The 13,612-nt window shown below is 46.7% G+C and overlaps 1 protein-coding gene across 1 annotated transcript in view; it reads left to right on the top strand.

Annotated features, from left to right (window-relative positions):
* LOC126257762 (Down syndrome cell adhesion molecule-like protein Dscam2) overlaps positions 1-13,612 on the top strand; it is a 381,956-nt gene that overhangs the window by 131,010 nt on the left and 237,334 nt on the right. The window lies entirely within an intron of this gene.

The following is a 13,612-nucleotide window of genomic DNA, read 5'->3' as shown; positions in this document are numbered from 1 at the left end:
CAGGAGCAAACGTCCCAGTGTGATTTCTTTTTTTTTACGTGTGATGATTTTACGAATAAATCACTACAAGGAGTCACAATTTTCGTGTTGGGGTGATTTTCTTAATGTATGAAATGCCTGTCTGAGCATCAGCTGCTTTTATTTTAAACCCAAATATCAACCGTTTTCAGTCATGGACCATCTTCACGGGTACTACAGGGTTAAAAATGTGTAAGCCACCACATTTGTACCGAGCGAGGTAGCGCAGTGGTTAGACACTGGACTCGCATTCGGGAGGACGACGGTTCAATCCCGCGTCCGGCCATCCTGATTTAGGTTTTCCGTGATTTCCCTAAATCGCTCCAGGCAAATGCCGGGATCGTTCCTTTCAAAGGGCACGGCCGACTTCCTTCCCCGTCCTTCCCTAATCCGATGAGACCGATGACCTCGCTGTCTGGTCTCCTTCCCCAACACAACCAACCAACCAACCAACCACATTTGTCATTACTTAAGCAATGTGTAAAGCATGTCGTGAATATACGACACAGGACTTTTAGAAGCAAACATACTAAGTGTCCACAGACCAACAACTCTGTGTACACTTAGCATGGTTCAAATGGCTCTAAGCACTATGGAACTTAACATCTGAGGGCATCAGTCCCCTAGACTTAGAACTACTTAAACCTAAGGACATCACACACGTCTATACCCGAGGCAGGATTCGAACCTGCGACCGTAGCAGCAGAGCGGTTCCGGACTGAAGCGCCTAGAACCGCTCGGCCACCGCGGCCGGCCACTTAGCGTGTTTGCGCCTAAAAGTCCTCTACTCTGTGTACACTTAGTATATTTGCTTCTAAAAGCCCTGTGTCGTATATTCATGACATGCTTTACGTATCATTTAAGGAATGACAAATGTGGTGAGTTAAACCATTTTAACCCTTACCCGTGAAAATGGTCCATGACTGAAACCGATTGATATTTGGTTTTAAAATAAAAGCAGCTGCTGGTCAAACACGCATTTTATACATTACTTGACGCCTGTTGATGGTCACCTTCCAAAAATGTTTAAAAATGATTTTCATAAGTCCGTGTTTGCTTGAATAATATAATAATTTCATGATTCCATCTTGACTTGTTGCAAAGGTAAGTTAAGGCGACCATTATAACTGTCACCACACACCAACAAATTTGCAACTTTAAACACAAGTAACACGTTTCTTAACATTTCTCGCAAACAATTCAACTAATGAAACTACATAAATTATAAATGAAGTTAATTATAATTAATGTAGAAGTTTAGCAGAAGCAACATCGGGTATGTAGTAGCAACAAGACAAACTGAGAAAGTAGCTCAAATACCAGTCGTTCCGTTATAGACCTTAATTTTCGTTCCTTAGATACTACAGCAACTGTAAAAATCCCTAGTAGTTGCAGACGACAAAAATGCCTTCTGTACTCCCTAGGACGGGCAGAAAGGTGAAAAATTATGTAACATTGCAACAATAAAGCAACAGCAAGGTATGTATTATTTATGTGTTTGACAGTTTTGTTAATGTGAAGACCTTATCGTAACATACCAGTGTTTTTATCCAACAGAGAGCAGAACAAAACGATATGATGACTGTGCAACATCAGCAAGAGAAAAGTATTGGGAAAAAGAGAACAACATGAAACTCTGTTGCCCTCTAGGTGGGATCTTCGGGACATACGTAGCAGTCAATATTTTGTGAAATGAACGTTTTACATGTACTTCCTGTCATGGAAGTTGACGAATTATTTTACTTTTTATTCATGTACCGGGGTCCATCACGATGTACACTCCAGTGTCAGTCCCTCCATCAAAATCACTGTATCGAGTGAGCGCGGCTGCCGCGTGTAACAATTCGCGCACAGTAATCCTGTGCATGATAATTAGATCAAGTCCCTAAACAGGCGACAGGCGTTGATATACCTCAACGAGGACAGCTGAAAATGTGTGCCCCGATCGGGACTCGAACCCGGGGTCTCCTGCGCTCTGTCCATATGAGCCACCGAAGGCACAGAGGATAGTGCGACTGCAGGGATTTATCCCTTGAACGCTCCCGTTGAGACCCGCATTCTCAACTTAATGTCCACACACTACATTCGTAGTGCCCCTGCCAATTACCACTCATTACTCGCGGCAGACAATCTTACCGAGTCCCGTAAGAGTTCGGGCAATGCGTGTGCATCCAGCACAGAAGAAGGAGGTCAGTGGCCGGTTAGCCTTAACTACACTCCTGGAAATGGAAAAAAGAGCACATTGACACCGGTGTGTCAGACCAACCATACTTGCTCCGGACACTGCGAGAGGGCTGTACAAGCAATGATCACACGCACGGCACAGCGGACACACCGGGAACCGCGGTGTTGGCCGTCGAATGGCGCTAGCTGCGCAGCATTTCTGCACCGCCGCCGTCAGTGTCAGCCAGTTTGCCGTGGCATACGGAGCTCCATCGCAGTCTTTAACACTGGTAGCATGCCGCGACAGCGTGGACGTGAACCGTATGTGCAGTTGACGGACTTTGAGCGAGGGCGTATAGTGGGCATGCGGGAGGCCGGGTGGACGTACCGCCGAGTTGCTCAACACGTGGGGCGTGAGGTCTCCACAGTACATCGATGTTGTCGCCAGTGGTCGACGGAAGGTGCACGTGCCCGTCGACCTGGGACCGGACCGCAGCGACGCACGGATGCACGCCAAGACCGTAGGATCCTACGCAGTGCCGTAGGGGACCGCACCGCCACTTCCCAGCAAATTAGGGACACTGTCGCTCCTGGGGTATCGGCGAGGACCATTCGCAACCGTCTCCATGAAGCTGGGCTACGGTCCCGCACACCGTTAGGCCGTCTTCCCCTCACGCCCCAACATCGTGCAGCCCGCCTCCAGTGGTGTCGCGACAGGCGTGAATGGAGGGACGAATGGAGACGTGTCGTCTTCAGCGATGAGAGTCGCTTCTGCCTTGGTGCCAATGATGGTCGTATGCGTGTTTGGCGCCGTGCAGGTGAGCGCCACAATCAGGACTGCATACGACCGAGGCACACAGGGCCAACACCCGGCATCATGGTGTGGGGAGCGATCTCCTACACTGGCCGTACACCACTGGTGATCGTCGAGGGGACACTGAATAGTGCACGGTACATCCAAACCGTCATCGAACCCATCGTTCTACCATTCCTAGACCGGCAAGGGAACTTTGTGTTCCAACAGGACAATGCACGTCCGCATGTATCCCGTGCCACCCAACGTGCTCTAGAAGATGTAAGTCAACTACCCTGGCCAGCAAGATCTCCGGATCTGTCCCCCATTGAGCATGTTTGGGACTGGATGAAGCGTCGTCTCACGCGGTCTGCACGTCCAGCACGAACGCTGGTCCAACTGAGGCGCCAGGTGGAAATGGCATGGCAAGCCGTTCCACAGGACTACATCCAGCATCTCTACGAACGTCTCCATGGGAGAATAGCAGCCTGCATTGCTGCGAAAGGTGGATATACACTGTACTAGTGCCGACATTGTGCATGCTCTGTTGCCTGTGTCTATGTGCCTGTGGTTCTGTCAGGTGATCATGTGATGTATCTGACCCCAGGAATGTGTCAATATAGTTTCCCCTTCCTGGGACAATGAATACACGGTGTTCTTATTTCTATTTCCAGGAGTGTATATGAAGATGGTATCTGTTCTTTCGGACATGTCGGGGAACACATTTTCACTGTCCCCGTTGATGTACTGTATATTAACGCCTGTCGACAGTTTAGGGTCTTGATTTAGTTTACACTGGACTCGCATTCGGGAGGACGACGGTTCAATCCCGTCTCCGGCCATCCTGATTTAGGTTTTCCGTGATTTCCCTAAATCGTTTCAGGCAAATGCCGGGATGGTTCCTTTGAAAGGGCACGGCCGATTTCCTTCCCAATCCTTCCCTAACCCGAGCTTGCGCTCCGTCTCTAATGACCTCGTTGTCGACGGGACGTTAAACACTAACCACCACCACTTGATATAGTTATCTTTTCATTGGACAGATATCATCTTCATATAATCCTGTGCATGTTCGCACGGTGAAGTCGCTGTCAGTCGACACGCAACTTCAGTGCGCGGCGGAATTTCGCTGCCGATGGTTAGTGTTCCGTGCGTGCGAGAACACCGTGAGTAGCATACATGCAGCCGGTGCCTGCACAGCGACGTATAACATCGAAAACAACTGGAAACCAAAACGAAATGTGCGTTGGTGAGTCAGGAAATTGTATCGCCAAAGAATGCAGTGTGGAAACAGACGTAGGTAAGATATGAATTTGGAAGTGGTGGAAGATACAATTAAATATTTTCCTCGATTGTCGATACGTGGTTTCGAATTATTGAAGGTGATTATCGAGCCAAAAATAAGAAAAATAGAGAGCCAGTTTCGAGAAGTGATTACATGGAGCCAGTAAAGATGACAATTTATTTTTCTGTTCCTGAATTGTCATCTTCATTTCCCTACTTATGCCCTCACGTGTATTTTTTACAGTAGACGGATAATTTTTTTGGTCTCTTGCATAAATCGACATGCATATTACTAAATACATTGCCCAGCGTTGGACCCCAGAAAGGAAGTGGGTTGAGAAAATTCTTTGCTCTGACATGAAATGACATCTTGATGACTAATGAAATCGCCCCGCCGGCCGCGGTGGCCGAGCGGTTCTGGGCGCTTCAGTCCGGAACCACGCGACTGCTATGGTCGCAGGTTCGAATCCTGCCTCGGGCATGGGTGTGTGTGACGTCCTTAGGTTAGTTAGGTTTAAGTAGTTCTAAGTTCTAGGGGACTGATGACCTCAGATGTTAAGTCCCATAGTGCTCAAACCCATTTTTGAAATCACCCCTCGATGGGCGCCAAAAATGTATTGAATCCTTCAAAATTATCTTTGATAGCATATATAATGCAAATTATCAATGAGACTGCCCCACCCTGGGCGCCAACAGTGTAGTGAATCGAGAGTTCTTTTGATCACTTGCGTAAAAAGACATGTTTATTAGTAATTATATTGCCCCACGTTGGGAGCCAAAAATTGAGCAGCGTCATTAATTAAGCGAACTCATGCAATATGAAGTTATGAGATTAAAGTATTGATGAGCGAATGAAACAGATTGTTTTGATGATTAAAATATGAAATACAGGGTTATTACAAATGATTGAAGCGATTTCACAGCTCTACAATAACTTTATTATTTGAGATATTTTCACAATGCTTTGCACACACATACAAAAACTCAAAAAGTTTTTTTAGGCATTCACAAATGTTCGATATGTGCCCCTTTACTGATTCGGCAGACATCAAGCCGATAATCAAGTTCCTCCCACACTCGGCGCAGCATGTCCCCATCAGTGAGTTCGAAAGCATCGTTGATGCGAGCTCGCAGTTGTGGCACGTTTCTTGGTAGAGGAGGTTTAAACACTGAATCTTTCACATAACCCCACAGAAAGAGATCGCATGGGGTTAAGTCGGGAGAGCGTGGAGGCCATGACATGAATTGCTGGTCATGATCTCCACCGCGCCGAAAATTCAAAGCGTTTGACTTTGTCATCGGGTGTCAGGGCTTGTAGCAATTGTAAACTGTAAGGCTTCTGCTTTAGCCTTTTCCGTAAGATTTTCCAAAGCGTCGGCTGTGGTACGTTTAGCTCCCTGCTTGCTTTATTCGTCGACTTCCGCGGGCTACGCGTGAAACTTGCCCGCACGCGTTCAACCGTTTCTTCGCTCACTGCAGGCCGACCCGTTGATTTCCCCTTACAGAGGCATCCAGAAGCTTTAAACTGCGCATACCGTCGCCGAATGGAGTCAGCAGTTGGTGGATCTTTGTTGAACTTCGTCCTGAAGTGTCGTTGCACTGTTATGACTGACTGATGTGAGTGCATTTCAAGCACGACATACGCTTTCTCGGCTCCTGTCGCCATTTTGTCTCAGTGCGCTCTCGAGCGCTCTGGCGGCAGAAACCTGAAGTGCGGCTTCAGCCGAACAAAACTTTATGAGTTTTTCTACGTATCTTTAGTGTGTCGTGACCATATGTCAATCAATGGAGCTACAGTGAATTCATGAAATTGCTTCAATCATTTGTAATAGCCCTGTATTAGCTATCGTTACTGTACTGTTTCTGTATAAAATTACAAATGTGAGGGACGGTTTCAATGAGGGTAGACGTGACTCACTTGTTAAGGAGAAGGAGGGGGCAATGAATCACCTGACCATCCTCGGCGGTCATTCGTCGTGTGGTGATGGCGGCGGCAGACGTTGGGATAGTGCGGCGCGTCGCGTCATAGCGGCCGCTGCGAGCTGGCAGCCCTCATCGGCTACCCACGCTTTCCGGCGAGTCACACACACCAAGTCACGCAAGACAGAAAGTTTCCACCTTTGTACTGGGAGTCGTGGTCATGAAACGGTGATCAGTCATTGGACAGCATTACAGATTAAGTCCGCCAATGACAACGCCGAGAGGAGGAGAAACTGAACGAGTCGGTGAGCTTAGAGAGTGATGAGAAAGGAAGAGGACAATCCATCCATTGCCTACATCCGCCTCCAATACTCGTAATATCGTGGCCAGATCACAGTTCTAGGGAATGCTTCTTAGCCACTCTGCTGTCTCCTTTACATTCTCCGCTCCACATGAGCTTCTCATTTACTGTGCAGGCTTCGCCTTCAACCTTTGTCGTTGCCTCGTTTCCTTTGTCGTCACGGCATCTGACTGTGGTTACTACGTTCCTTTTGGAGTATGTCTTCCGTACTCGCATGATCGGCGTGGGGTGTCACGGGAGTGTATTCATTAACGGCCTCTGGCCCTCCAAGTCCTAAAAGTACATGTGCGAGGCTCCGTAACACACGAGTAGTCGCTTCACGTCCGCCAGATTCTCTTTCGTCGGCTACATGCGTGAAATTATCATCACGATTTGCGAACGCCAAACTGACTTCATCTGAGACCCCTGTCCCCTCTAATAAATCAGCTTTCAGTTCCAGTGGCCCTTCTATGAAATTTTCCTTGTTCTCCTTTCATATTGCTAACTTAATCGTGCCCTTTGTGCTCTCAGTATACCACGCAACCGGATCTTTGAGAGGTTTTAGTGGCCCAGTCCATCATCACCGCTCTATTCGTGAGTATGTCATTGCCGATTATCAGCTCTAGTGACATCCCACCGATGATAATTCAGGGTGTATACGACCCGGGACAACCGGGAGATCCGGGAAAAACCCGGGAATTTTTTCATCCGGGAGAAAACCGGGAAAAACCCGGGAATTGTTTAGAATTCCGGGAATTTTTCATTGTTTTAGGTTTCAATTAAATTTTTGTGATTTTCACTGGTAAGAACCAATACTCTGACAAAGGATATTACCGTATCCCGCTGCTGCAGAATAATACTGCAGCCACAAAACATGAAAGAGAGAAAAAAAACCAACGAAAACAAAACTTAAGTTGCAAAGGAAATGCGCCGTATACAACAACAAAACAGTGCTCATACAAGCGTCTGCCAACAGCAAAGTGTGTCAAAGGCTTTACGAAGACTATGCAATGCTTCATAACAACAAATGGCCGCCGATGAGCGTGACGTGACAACTGTTTAAATTAGATTCGTTTGAGCAGTCGCGGGCGGGCTCATGCGCATGCGCAGTTGAGTCGCGTATGATTAGTACCTTCTCCCGCTTCCGGTTACGGAAGTGTGGCTGGGCGCCACTACTTAATATTGCCCCGGTTCGGGGCTGATGCACAGAGCAGTCCGAGTTTTGGTGGGGAGGTGGGTGCTCTCCACGTGACCCGTGTTTCCGTTCAGTGATTTTGTTATTTCCTCTTCGTTTATTGCTCTCACGTTAAATGATAACAAAACGGATTTTTATGGCCGGGAGCTATCAAATGAATTAAAATACGTTCGCATAATTACGGAAGGCTAAAGTACGTTATTAGTTTCAGATATTATTTCCACCTTTCCGATAGACAAGCATTAATCGCCTTGCGGAACTACGTAGTTATTTTCGCCGGTTTGCTAAAGAGATTTGGCTTTTATTAATCTTTTCTGCTGAAGCAGTCAATTTATCTGAAACGAAGTGTTTAATTTCACACTATTGACTAGTTCAACTGTTCGCTGCATTTCACGTGCACTTATGGCATTATGCGATAATAAAGAACCAAACATGAGATAATACCTTACTGGTACTCCAAGAGAATTTACATACGAATGTGCATTTTAAGCTAAATTAGGCATTTTAGTATGGTTGACGAAATTCCGATGCTCTTGAAGTATCCTCTGATGTCTTGTTTCTTTTATGACACAATGTAAGATCTTTTAATGTTTTATACGTGCGAACATATGGGCTTCCTGCGTCATCGTAGCTGCGCAAGCGCGGTGACCCCTGTTGTCTCGCCCTCACTTGCAACTACTGAAACGACCCTATTTCTAACAGGTCGCAGGAAAATATTGCGAATGGTGGTTTGAAAAGCGTTACATTCAAAGCAAATTTCCCTTTATGCAAGATGAACTATGTGCGAGAATGTACGATGAATTTCTTAAATCAAAAAGCGTTTGACTCTGATTCCAAAATCAACTCTTTGAGGACGACCATTTAGAAGAATTTCGAGCCCAGAAGATCAGACATTTACGTCGTTATTAAAAATTTTACTGGCACATTTGTGTGATGTATCTTAAAGTGTAACACGCGCAAAAAAGATCAACGTTATATGGGGAAGCTTTACTTCTCTTCCAGCTTATTAGTCTTCTAGACAAATATTATATGTGAATGCTACGTATATTAATTTAAACCATTAACTTTTCTTATGTGTGTGTTCGCGCTACTTAAGAGTGATCTTGCTATTGGCTCACTATACCACGTGTCGTATGCTGTCATCAGCTGGCGAGATTACGTGACATGAGCTATGACTGGCTTACAAAAGCGCATAGCAATTTCGATTTGAATGCTTCGGAAAATGACATGCAGTGTTTGGTAGAATTAAAATTTATACCTTCGTAATACGAAAATATGCAGCGTATATGTTGCTGCACATCAATGCTTTCAAAACGTTTTTTCCCCCCGGAGTATATACAACCATAAACATTCAAAGGATTGTTGTGTTTTACAGTGCCGAGGAAGAGTATACTGTCACTTAACACGGAAAAAGTGTATTTTCACCCGGGAGAAAGTGTATTTTTAACCGGGAAATCCGGAAATTTTTTTGCTTTGTCCACGTATACATCCTGTAATTGCATCCACCTTGAAGCCATTTCTTCCGTCGCTTAAGTACTCAAACACCTGCTTTTCTGCCTTCTTCCTTTTACGGGTATATCAGCTAATTTACTGCCACTTTCCACCAGTTTTGTGTAATAAGACGTCAAAACTGCTGTCACTACCAACGTAGCATCTAGACGTGCGTGCTCTCGTCATATTTCCTAGCACGGTTATCACAACCATGGGACACCGATTGTCCGCCTTTTCAGGCAACTCTGGGTCATCACAGTGCTGGTCAACGTCGCCTTGTGCTTACGATTGCTAGTGACGCACACTGCGTATCTGAAGTCCCTCCTCTACCGAGGCGTCGCCTGCGATACATCATTGTCGTTGGTCATTCTCTTATAAGAACTCACGCGCCTCTGCACGTCGTGGGGCCAGTGGTGGCGAACCTGCTTTGTTCTGACGGCCTCTCTCATTACGCGATGTTTGCACACAATTATCGGCGACCGTGGTCCAGCGCTTCGATCCTTCCTAGGTCCGCCTGGTGTGGACCACGGCGTCTATCCCGCTCCCTCCTGTACCCTTCTTCACTGCTTCCTCCATTATTGTGCCAATTGTGCCTGTCATTGCGCCACACGAACCTTTGTGGTATGTGTTTCCCGCCCTCATTACGTTAGGTGCCGGCCGGTGTGGCCGAGCGGTTCTAGGCGCTACAGTCTGGAACCGCGCGACCGCTACGGTCACAGGTTCGAATCCTGCCTCGGGCATGGATATGTGTGATGTCCTTAGGTTAGTTAGGTTTAAGTAGTTTTACGTTCTAGGGGACTGATGACCTCAGAAGTTAAGTCCCATAGTGCTCAGAGCCATTTGAACTATTACGTTAGGCTGTGGCAGCCTCCTCTTGGTTGAGCGTCTGCCTTGCAACAAGTAAAGCATCACATTCCGCCACTCCTTTCGCACGCAGATAGGCGTCTAAATTCTTTAGGTATGCCTTCGGGTGGGTACTGGAACGGAATGACTTAACACCTGTTTGTTTAACCTTTAAATCTAAAGGGTGTGGAAGGGCTGACCCAAGAAAGTGAACATTTCAATTCCAATGGGTTTACTAATTAACCACGACAATATCACTTAAAATTTGACAGCCGCCACTCGAGCAAGATTATTTAAGAGACATTCATTACATAAATCATAAGCAAGTTAATAAATAACTTTAACAAACAACTCTAGTTAAGACACGTTATTTAAGACCCTTTCCATTAACATTACGTGTATCCCACGGTTTCCCACCAAAATTGACAGGAACCATTGAGGCTGACTTTAATAAGCAACTCTGTACAATGATAAATATGAAGCAACATAAGCAAAGTCCAAGATTGTAAGGCCGAAGTTCAACCACGAATGGTGGAACCATTAACTTCGAACCAAGACGTGGCTCCATCTGCAACCCCACGTCGAGTAGGCCATCAAAATGTGAACCAAGCAAATGCTACCAAAAAGGAACACACAGCTCAGGCGAAGTCCACCGACTGTAAGCCAAACTTGCAATCTAAAGGGAAGCCCTGTGCTTCGGTTGCCCACTGCCTCAGTTCACTGAAACACAGACCACACCCGACAGCAGGAGGCAGAAAACTTTTCTTAACTTTAACATTTAAGATTGACCAGTAAATTAACTCTATAAAATCAAGGCTAAACAACAATTAATTTCACTCGCGGGTGCTTCCTTTAAGTAAACCAGTACTTGATAAACAAACACTAAGAGTGGGAAATGATCTGGCTCACGAGAACAGGCACTCATTAGAACTTAATGACACACATCTGCAAATATACAGTATTATGCGGAAGCAGAGCACACGCGTCGGGGGAGGCCTCAAATGAAATCGTACAGGCATCACATCACACGTCGTGCAGCGTCGCACTGTACCAAGAGCGATCACAATCACAGTCAACTAAGCGCTCTTAGTAATTAGCGTATTTAACTGGGTGTCTTGATGCTGGACGATTTTGCGAAGATGCCGGACCATCACTTCGCAGGACCATAACAGTGTGCCCCTCCAAGGATGCTGGCACATCCACAGCTCACGAGGTTGCCGGAGAATGCACAGCGCCAGCCAACTCCCGCCGCCTCCAGTACAACCACGTCACAACCGCAGCCCGGCCTCAGGCACGCCGTCTTCGCTTCTGTACGCCAGCCAATCGCACTCCCTCATATCTCCATCCGGCCCAAGACCAAAGACAAACCTCTGCACTAGGGAATCGATCGTACTCATACAGGGTGTTTCAAAAATGACCGGTATATTTGAAACGGCAATAAAAACTAAACGAGCAGCGATAGAAATACACCGTTTGTTGCAATATGCTTGGGACAACAGTACATTTTCAGGCGGACAAACTTTCGAAATTACAGTAGTTACAATTTTCAACAACAGGTGGCGCTGCAAGTGATGTGAACGATATAGAAGACAACGCAGTCTGTGGGTGCGCCATTCTGTACGTCGTCTTTCTGCTGTAAGCGTGTGCTGTTCACAACGTGCAAGTGTGCTGTAGACAACATGGTTTATTCCTTAGAACAGAGGATTTTTCTGGTGTTGGAATTCCACCGCCTAGAACACAGTGTTGTTGCAACAAGACGAAGTTTTCAACGGAGGTCCTTTGGGACCGAAAAGCGATACAATAAAGGATCTGTTTGAAAAATTTCAACGGACTGGGAACGTGACGGATGAACGTGCTGGAAAGGTAGGGCGACCGCGTACGGCAACCACAGAGGGCAACGCGCAGCTAGTGCAGCAGGTGATCCAACAGCGGCCTCGGGTTTCCGTTCGCCGTGTTGCAGCTGCGGTCCAAATGACGCCAACGTCCACGTATCGTCGCATGCGCCAGAGTTTACACCTCTATCCATACAAAATTCAAACGCGGCAACCCCTCAGCGCCGCTACCATTGCTGCACGAGAGACATTCGCTAACGATTTAGTGCACAGGATTGATGACGGCGATATGCATGTGGGCAGCATTTGGTTTACTGACGAGCTTATTTTTACCTGGACGGCTTCGTCAATAAACAGAACTGGCGCATATGGGGAACCGAAAAGCCCCATGTTGCAGTCCCATCGTCCCTGCATCCTCAAAAAGTACTGGTCTGGGCCGCCATTTCTTCCAAAGGAATCATTGGCCCATTTTTCAGATCCGAAACGATTACTGCATCACGCTATCTGGACATTCTTCGTGAATTTGTGGCGGTACAAACTGCCTTAGACGACACTGCGAACACCTCGTGGTTTATGCAAGATGGTGCCCGGCCACATCGCACGGCCGACGTCTTTAATTTCCTGAATGAATATTTCGATGATCGTGTGATTGCTTTGGGCTATCCGAAACATACGGGAGGCGGCGTGGATTGGCCTCCCTATTCGCCAGACATGAACCCCTGTGACTTCTTTCTGTGGGGACACTTGAAAGACCAGGTGTACCGTCAGAATCCAGAAACAATTGAACAGCTGAAGCAGTACATATCATCTGCATCTGAAGCCATTCCGCCAGACACGTTGTCAAAGGTTTCGGGTAATTTCATTCAGAGACTACGCCATATTATTGCTACACATGGTGGATATGTGGAAAATATCGTACTATAGAGTTTCCCAGACCGCAGCGCCATCTGTTGTTGAAAATTGTAACTACTGTAATTTCGAAAGTTTGTCTGCCTGAAAATGTACTGTTGTCCCAAGCATATTGCAACAAACGGTGTATTTCTATCGCTGCTCGTTTAGTTTTTATTGCCGTTTCAAATGTACCGGTCATTTTTGAAACACCGTGTATCAGAGATACTACTGGCGCCAGTCCCCCCACGGCTGAGGTACTACGCGTTTGACCGAACTTAGGCAGTGGTATGTCCAAACCGTGCATCGGGAACGCGGCCTAGCAATTTCGTTACCGTTACTTGCGTAATGATATAACGTTGTCATATTGCAGGCACTTCCTGCTCGAGGACTGACACTCTTGTTTGTGTTTCCTTACTTTCCTCTCCTGTTCGTGCGAAGATGTCAGTCATCTTCGGTTCTACCAGCGTTTCTAGGTCGTCAGCCTTCGCTCCACGCACTTGTCTCACCTCGCCCGGGCTACTGGTGCTATCCGTCCGCATCCTGTTGGTCTCGTTCCCCAATCGCAACTAACTCCAGCGATCTGCCCATCTATCTTCTGATTACAAAGTTTTTAGCTCGGCTTCCAGTCTTTCAGATTGTGTTTTATTCGCCTCCCTCTGGGCGGTTAACTGAGATGTATGGCTTTCCAATATCGCGAGAATTCGATGCAGTGGACTCTGCTTATTCCCTGCAGACTTGCCTTGTTTTTCCTTGCTCACCCTCCGGCCGTTCCTCAATTGGCCTGTAGGGTTCTATATCTATTGGACTCTGAATCTGTGTACTGCCCACACACGCTCCTGGCGTTT

The sequence above is a fragment of the Schistocerca nitens genome, chromosome 1 (assembly GCF_023898315.1).
Source record: "Schistocerca nitens isolate TAMUIC-IGC-003100 chromosome 1, iqSchNite1.1, whole genome shotgun sequence".
NCBI classification, from domain to species: Eukaryota; Metazoa; Arthropoda; class Insecta; order Orthoptera; family Acrididae; genus Schistocerca; species Schistocerca nitens.
Note: the sequence above shows the minus strand (reverse complement) of the source record. Positions and strands in the feature narration are given on the sequence as shown.